This window comes from Octopus bimaculoides, chromosome 3 (genome assembly GCF_001194135.2).
Source record: "Octopus bimaculoides isolate UCB-OBI-ISO-001 chromosome 3, ASM119413v2, whole genome shotgun sequence".
NCBI classification, from domain to species: Eukaryota; Metazoa; Mollusca; class Cephalopoda; order Octopoda; family Octopodidae; genus Octopus; species Octopus bimaculoides.
Genome location: NC_068983.1, coordinates 29,716,054 through 29,724,639, shown reverse-complemented (window position 1 = coordinate 29,724,639; position 8,586 = coordinate 29,716,054). Strand labels below are relative to the sequence as shown.

At 39.7% G+C, this 8,586-nt stretch overlaps 1 protein-coding gene across 4 annotated transcripts in view; it reads left to right on the top strand.

Annotated features, from left to right (window-relative positions):
- LOC106876733 (solute carrier family 12 member 3) overlaps positions 1 to 8,586 on the top strand; it is a 122,348-nt gene that overhangs the window by 61,780 nt on the left and 51,982 nt on the right. Inside the window, exon 1 of one of the 4 annotated variants that reach the window (XM_014925416.2) lies at positions 1,373 to 1,923. The exons of the other annotated variants lie outside the window; for them this stretch is intronic. The gene's annotated coding sequence lies outside the window, so the exon portion shown is untranslated. Of the gene's footprint in view, positions 1 to 1,372; positions 1,924 to 8,586 lie in introns of those variants that run through there. 4 annotated transcript variants of the gene reach the window in all.

The following is an 8,586-nucleotide window of genomic DNA, read 5'->3' as shown; positions in this document are numbered from 1 at the left end:
TATATATATATATATATATATATATATATATATGATATCCGCAGTAAGTTTGCTCCAGAGAGAATGCCAAACTAGCAGAAAATAAAGGGGACGTAGTTGACGAAGAAATAACTATTATTTAAAGTTACAGTTGTGGTGAGGAGAAAACTAATTTGTCTTAATGGTCAAATCCGACCAAGAAGGACAGAGGAGATAATTGTCAGTGGGGGGTGGGGTGATTCTGATCTTTAGACAACTCCTGACATGTTCCGGTCTTATTTGATCTCGTCAGTGAATTATATTCGAACTGTTGCTGTCATATCTTAGATCGATATCTAAGAGAGAATATATGGGATCTCTGTGAATGAATATAGGAGAAAATATCCAAAGATACCTCATAGAGATTTAATGAATGTCCTCTCAGCCGGTTTTAATGGATTAGGGATAGGAATGATAGGTGTAACATTGAGAGGCAGCGAATTGGTAAGGTTTTAGGAGCATTGGGCGAAATTTGTTGAGGCCCACTTAGAAGGTAGATTTAATCCATCATTTGGTTTAACACCATCAACTGTTGTTGGATGTCCTTAACGGAATCGACTGTGTTGCTAGCATTAGAACCAGCTCATTAGTTTGAGGATACATTCCTCTCACCAGTTTTGGAAGCCCAGCAAAGAACCATCGGCACTACTTTGGCCTCCTGCTCTAAGCAATCAAAATTTCTTTTGAAATAGTACAAGAACGTGAATGCAGCTCGCTTTTAAGGCAATCACCAGTTGGTATTTAAAAAGCCTAATTTATTTTTTCTTACTTCTCTTAAATTTCAGCTTTAAAGAACTTAAACAGGAATGACAACCTTTAGATTTATGTTTTTGCTATATATCTAGTTGGAAGAACCTACCTTTAATGATATAGGTTGTAAACTTCCTACTTAAGTTTACAATCGTTAAAACTGTGTAACGCGAGTCTAAGACACAGCATGGACTTATATAATAAAATCATGCTCAGCTCCCCAGCAAGTAATGTATTTATTTTTCTTTTATTGTCTATAAATGAATCTTTAATAAAAGAATTACTGGAAAATTCCTGTTTAGTGATTTGTCTGTAAAAAGTTAAACAACATATCCATTAATGAGGAGACAATATTGAGTCCATGTTACATAAATACCACATTTTTAAGATTGTGTGTTTAATATAATCGTAAAATTAATTTGACCTTCGTAATGTTTTATTTTTAATGACCAAATGTTCGCAGTTTACCAGATGCCATTGTGTTTTATTACAACAGAAAAATATAGACTGTTATTTATTAAATGCACCCTAACATAGCTAATAGTAGAAAGATTTTTTTCCGTCATCAACATGCACAAGATAAGTTTTATCAAAGAAATAGAAGAAAAAATTCATTAATGGTGGGGAAACGAATAAAATTTAAAATATGAAAATATTTTCGTGACGTAGATGACATACTACTGGTGATTACGAAAAATGAAATTGTCGGTGACAGTTGTCTTGAATTAAACAAGTATGATGCCATGATTATGTACATAACACAAATCTTTTTGGTCTAGGAAAATCTTTATTTTTTTTCTTTTTCAAAAAGAGACAAACGAGTTGTTTGTTATTAATCTTCTACGTTTACACATCCACGTGTGCACACTTGTTTTGTTCTAGACTACATTTTTTTTTCTTCGCTTTACGGCTTGGCTTCCACTTATACGTTGGCTATTCTGAATGGGAGGAGACAACGCTAGTTGTAGGCAATATATAGAGTTATTACCAGTGGAAAATTTAAACTAGTGCAAAGAAAATTTCACAAGTCTGTTGAACAAACAATTTTCAATAAGTAATTCTTGGAAAGAAAAGTCACAAATTCGAATACGTAATTTCTTGCGAAGGGAAAAGTAAAAAATTACACAATACGTTTCGGACTTATAAACAATGAAAGTAAGTGTTTCGAAATTGTTTTTAATTTTCAACCATTTGCTCAATTTTATACGGTTTCTTGTTTTTAATTTCTGCTCTGCTAGTTACTTCGTAACTGATAAGAATGTATTGGTGGTCTGTTTTTTAAGATAAACTGCTTCAAAACTTGTAATGTCATACCGTTCATTACAAGAGAGTTTTCTGTTCTACCGTGGCTTTATAATTTTTGTTTTAGTAATTTTACATTCCGATCGTTGCTTTTATATAATCCTCATTTAATGTACTCTACCGGTCTTGTTTCTTTACTTGCTAATGTTTCTCAGTTACATAAATTTATTACAACAGTTTAATCGTCCAAAGTAAATTAAAAGTTTTATAAAAATAAAATTACTTAACGATTTAATTAAATATAATTTACAGACGTTCCATAGTCTTGAAAAATGTGTAATGTTTTCTAGTTTTTTAGTTCATTCGTCAATTTTATAAACAAAGGTGGAATATTTGAAGAATAATAATGATAATCATGCTGCTGGTGATGGCTTCTTAGACTTCAGTTTAGCCTGGAGTTAAATACCTTGGTCCTGAATACAGTACAACACGTTCGGAGGGGTATTAAATTTGACACACTCTTGTATCTGGTGACATAGCAATTTATTCTTAGTCCCACGATAATAATTAACGAGCGAAAGTTGTAGTGTAGAAGCGAATCCTCCGAAAGCCGAACATTGGAGGGCCTTTTGGAAAAATGTCCTCTCCGTAAATTCGTACTGACCAATGCTTTGTGAATAAAATATGGTAGATGGAAACTGTGCTGAGGCCTACCGTGTTTGTGTATAGCAGTTGTACTGAATTGCCCAGGGCTTAGATTATGCCCATCTGTGTCTATTATTTTTATCTCTAATATCTCTAAGTGTTTTAGAAACACTAGAATTGATTTAATCGATTATAATTTTTAAACACCACTCTCGGGCCAGCCAAGACAGCCTCTACGTGCTCAATCTGCTAGATATAAAACCAAATTTATCTTAAACTAAACCTTATAATTAATAAAAAAAGACATTAAATAATGTAGTTCTACATATCCTTATTAAGATCAGGTGACCATTTTTTTGAATAATTTTGATCACGGGTCTATTTGATAATGTTAAATCAGGAGCTAAACAACAATTAGCACTCAAGTAACCTGATTAAATTAAACTACTACTACTACTATTATCATGTCTATGTATTTATTTCATGTTTATTTGTCAACAGGCCATTTTCATTCGTAGGCGCAGGCATGGCTATGTGTTGAAGAATCTCGCTTTGCAAACACGTGGTGTCGTCATGTTCAATCCCTCTGTGCGACACTTTGGGCAAGTGTCTTCTACTTATGACCTCCGTCCGACGAATTTCTTGTGAATGAATTTGGTAGACGAAAACTGTATGAAACCCCGTCGTGTGTGTATGTGTGCGTGTATGTGTATATATATATATATATATATATATATATATATATATATATCTAGTGTGAATGTGTCTTTGTGTTTATCATTCCACTACCACTTGACAACCGGTGTCGCTTAGTTTACTTCCCCGTAACTTAAAAGAAATTGATAGAAAAAGTATCGGGTTAAAAAAAAATAAGTATTGGGAGCCGGTGGAATATGAGCTCAGAATATAAAGAGTCGAATAAATCCCGCAAGGCATTTTTGTTTGATGCTCTGACGATTTTTCAAATAGTTTATTTGCTCATAGTAATAAGGTTTAGCCCCAAACTAGTTGTGATTGAGTAACCCTATGATAAAAAAAATCTTTCCACATGTGCCCATCACGTCTTTTGTCTTTCCAGACTTAGTGTATCAGGCTGTATATCCTCCTTCCTTTCGGATTGTAGGGTATAATCTGACTGAAAATTGGCTACTAAGCTGGGAGCAAGCCAATTTAGTTTTGTCGTTTTCGACACTGTTGCTCAACTTCTAACATTTACTGGAGCAAAGCACTGACTTCTCTACATTCACTTAACTTCCTAAACACATCAGTTAGAAGCAATATACGAGTTAAGTTGGGAAAGTGGAACAACCTGAAGGCTTTTCCGAGCTTACAAGCTCATGAGCTTGTTCGGATTTTCGAAGCTTGTAAGCAGTTCAAAGAAGACTTTTTCTTTGAACGGGATGTTAGTCCATTACAGAGTTCACTTTCAGCTGCTGTTGAAATTCATTTTCAGCTGAATCAACTAAAACAATCTAAAATGTACTTGACTCAAGGACAAGGCACTGACCTGACATCTGTGAACCTAATATCCAAACCACTAGGCTACGCACCTTCACAAGCTCTGGGCGTAAGTCGTTTAAATTGATGCCAATATTTTAGTACCGCAGTTGAATCGTTAGCACGCCGGACAAAAAGCTTAGCGGTATTTCGCTTATCTTTACGTTCTGAGTTCAAATTCCGCTGAGGTCGCCTTTGCCTTTCATCCTTTCGGGGTCGATAAAATAAGTACCAGTATATCACTAGGGTCGATGTAATCAACTTACCCCGTCCCGTAAAATTGCTGCCCTTGTGCCAAAATTTGAAACAACGATCCTGCAGTTGGAAATAAAAAAATAAAATAAAATATAATTTTTAAAAAAAATCAGCATCGGCGCAGACATGACTGCATGATTAAGGAGCCTCGCAACCACATGATTTTGGGTTCAGTCTCATTGCATAGCACCTTGAGCAAATGTCTTCTATTATAGTCCCGGTCGATTAATGCATTGCGAGTGAATTTGGTAAACGGAAATAGTGTGTGTGGGTCTTCGTGTCTGCGTTTACCCCGCACCACTTGACAACCGGTGTTGGTTTGTTTACATCCCCGTAAAATAGCGACTCGATAGAATAAATGCCAGCCTTATTTTTTTTTAATTATTACTTAAATGTTCAGGCGGCGAGCAGGCAGAATCGTTAGCACACAGTTAATTTGTCTTTGCGAGAATTTGATATGTAATTGTTATTATTATTTATTGTTATTGTTGCTATTTGTTGTTAAATTTTGAACTTTTGTTATTGTTCTACGTTCTGTTTCAACAGTCGTAGTGGACTGTTGTTCCCCTCCTCATGGAGGGGAAAATAATTTTTGAAATAATTTTTGAAAAAAATATTTTGGAAAATATTCGTTTTTGTGAAAATGAATTCGGAGGACAAGTCTTCTAACCATGGCCAAGCTAATCAAAGAGCAACTGTAAAACAAGACAAAATGAACGAAAATGTGAACGAAAGCCACATAAATACAGTAAACAGAAAAAGGAACCAAGAAGGAAAAATAAATGCTGAAAACGATAAAATAAATAACAGAAAAGTAAACCCAACAGAAGACAACCAAAAGAAGATTAATTTTGCCACCGCAGCCGGTGTGAGAAAAGATAAATTGAACATAGAGCTAGATTCACTGTGGCAACACGGAGGTATGTTCGAAAGGGAAGGTTTTGATGTTAAAGCCAACCTACCTAACGAACTCATCGAAGAAATAAAGAGGAAAATAATAACATATAAGACAATGATAATAAAAGACAAGAAAATAGACATAGATTATGTTGGCTCGTGTGTTAATAGAAGTAATGTTTGCTTCCAGGATCTACTAAGATGTTGTAAGCTAGTAGATCCATACAGACTGGAATTTCCGAACGCTCCGTTGTGGACATGGGCAAATAGCGACGGATCTTCCAGGTCTTATCTAGATAGAGTATTAATTAGAAAAGTAGATAAGATAGCTGGGTGTCCACAGTTCCACATGGTCAGCTACAGCGATCACAAGATGGTTACCTGTAAGCTCAACATAGATAAGTTATGTAGAGGTCCCGGCTTCTGGATACTTAATACGTCCCTTTTGGCGATTAAGGAGTACAGAGACCGGATTAAGATGTTAATTCAGAGGGCATTAACCGGATTCATTAACAACAAATAGTGGTATACCCTCAAGCGAGCCACTAAATATGAGTCTCTTAGATATAGCATAGGCTTAGTGGCTAGAGAGGCTAGAAGGGAATCAACTCTAGTAAGGACTTAGAGGAAGCAATGCGAACTGGCTCTGCGGCTCAGGTGAAGGCCAAGAAACTGGTGTTAAACCAGCACCTCGAAGGCAAACACATGGGTTGCATTGTCAGGGCTAGACAACATGCAATGCGTTGCGAGAGAATCAATGCCGCGGGATGGGCCCGAGTGGTGGAAGCCCAACGTGGAAATGATGCCACAATTCGATCTTTGAGGAACCAACAAAGTAAGTTGATAGACGAACCCAAGGAAATGTGTGAGATCTTTCAGGACCACTTCGCGCAGCTTTTCGGTGGGGGACGGGGGTGGGGGGCCGGAGTGTAGGAAGGACGTAACGGACTTCCTCGTCGGGCTGCCGCGCCTCTCGGGGCAGGATGCGAGGTGTAGTGAGGGGCTGATCACGCCTGAGGAGATAAAAGACTGCGGCGCGGGTAAGGCGCCAGGAATGGATGGTCTACCCTACGAGCTGTATAAGAATATGTTGGACTTGTTGGGACACCTATCGGCGAGTGACTACGCGAACTGGCAACAGAATGGGCTCATACACAGATCTGTACGCCGGGGAGTGGTGACGTTCGTCAGAAAGGACCCGAACAAGGGGGATGTCATTGATAATTTTAGGCCCATCACTCTGCTCAACGCAGAGCTGAAGATTTTGGTCAAAGTGTTATCGAAAAGATTGGCGCGTGTCGCGGATGGGATGATCGTGGGAGCACAGACATGTGCCATCCCCGGCAGATCCATTCAGGATAATTTCCATCTTATACGATACACTATAGAGGGAATTAATAACGATTCCGGCAAGGGAGGGCATTGGTCCATTTAGACCAATCAAAGGCTTTTGATAGGATCGACCAGCACTACCTGCTGTCCGTTCTGGCACAGTTCAGCGTGGGCCTTGGCTTCCTCAGGTGGATCATTCAAATGTATAACATTGACTCGGTAGTTCGGGTGAACGGCTTTCTTTCTAAGCCGTTCCACCTCAAATGCTCTGTTCGTCAAGGATGTCCACTCTCCCTGTTTCTGTATGCGATGGCTCTTGAGCCATTGCTGCGAAGGCTGAGCTGCATTTCGAGACAGCCAGGTTGTGAGATGTCGGTTTCAGCCTACGTGGATGACATCACCATCATCGCGACCAAAATGGCTCGTCTACAGAGGGTAAGCAAGGCCATTGAGGAATACAAGACGGTAGCAGGAGCAAAAGTTAATCGTGAAAAATCAGTCGGCTTGCAGCTCGGCACCTAGAGAGACAAGTCGATACCTCCTGACAGCGTCGTGGGACGTTGAACGGAGGGTCCGATTAAGTTGCTAGGGGTTTGGTTAGGACCAGACCTCCAAATAGAGAAGAATTGGGCTGAGGTATTGAGCAGGGTGATCCACATTGCGAAGACCTGGTCTTGGCGGTGGCTAACCCTGAAAGGGAGGGTGGAGGTGGACAATGTGTTTATCGCATCGGTCATCACATACTGCCTAATCGTCGTGCCTTGTTCTGATTCGTGGTTGATCAAGCTGGAAAGACAGCTCTTCCACTTCTTGTGGCAGGGCTCGAAACCGCTTGTGAGACGCTCTATTTGCTGTCAACAACCATTAAAGGGTGGGATAGGGATGCCTTGGCTATTGATGCGCAAACATGCGCCGAGGTTGAGGCACCTGTGGTTCTACTTGGATGGTGAACAGGTGTGGTCTTCGCTGACGAAACAGATGTTTCCCAGGTTCACTAGTTTCGGTGGACGGAAAACCTGGTTCAACCGTTGATCGAAGTTGGGTACATGGTATACGGAGTGTCGCAAGGCACCCCTGCTTTTCCGTCGCTCGGGCAATGCCTGTGGTAGTGGTTCCACCGCTGTCTTTTATAGAGGGTTTGTAGAGGCGGAATGCGATGATACATTGGAGGAGACCCTAGGTTTTGACGATAATTAGCTGGCCAGTCTGTTCCAACGTACATTCAGGCCGAAGACCCTGGATAATTTTCAGAAGTCTTTAGCATGGCAGCCTTACCGCGGAGCCTTACCTGTCCGGGATAAACTCTCAAGGTACGGTGGTCGAGACACTCCGATCTGTCCAAGATGTGGGCGGGACAAGGAAACCGTCCCGCACGCTATTGTTCAGTGCCAGGAAGTGTCTGACATGTGGGTTTATGCCGAACAACTGATGTCAGGTGGAGGAGGAGTAAAGCTGTCGACTATAGTGAAAATTAACCTACCGGATTTCTTAACGAAAGAAGGTAAGAATTGTTTTCTCTCTGTAGTAGCAACTGCGAGAGGGATTATATGGAAGACAAGAATGAAAGGAATAAGGTCAGGCACCTTCATCTCTGGCCCTAATCTGGCGAATTTTTTCATCTTCCACTTAAAAAGCAAATAGGGCTGGAGAGGAGATGTTTGACTGAAGACATGTTTGGAAAAAGACGGAAGAATGTCGCACGAATGTTGGGCATGAAAGGCTCCGCGTAAATGCTATATGGTTTTAAAACCCAGGTCAGTGGTAAGGCGGGGTCGTGGGGTCCGTTATAAACCCGCCTCCACTCCATCTGTTATGTCTTATTGTGTCCTATCATCCGTATTATATATAATGTATTTAGAATTTTTAAAAGGACCCCAATCGCATTTCATGTAAAATCATTCGATTTCATTGTGCAGTCTCTTCTATGTATGTCCTTATGGATAATAAAAA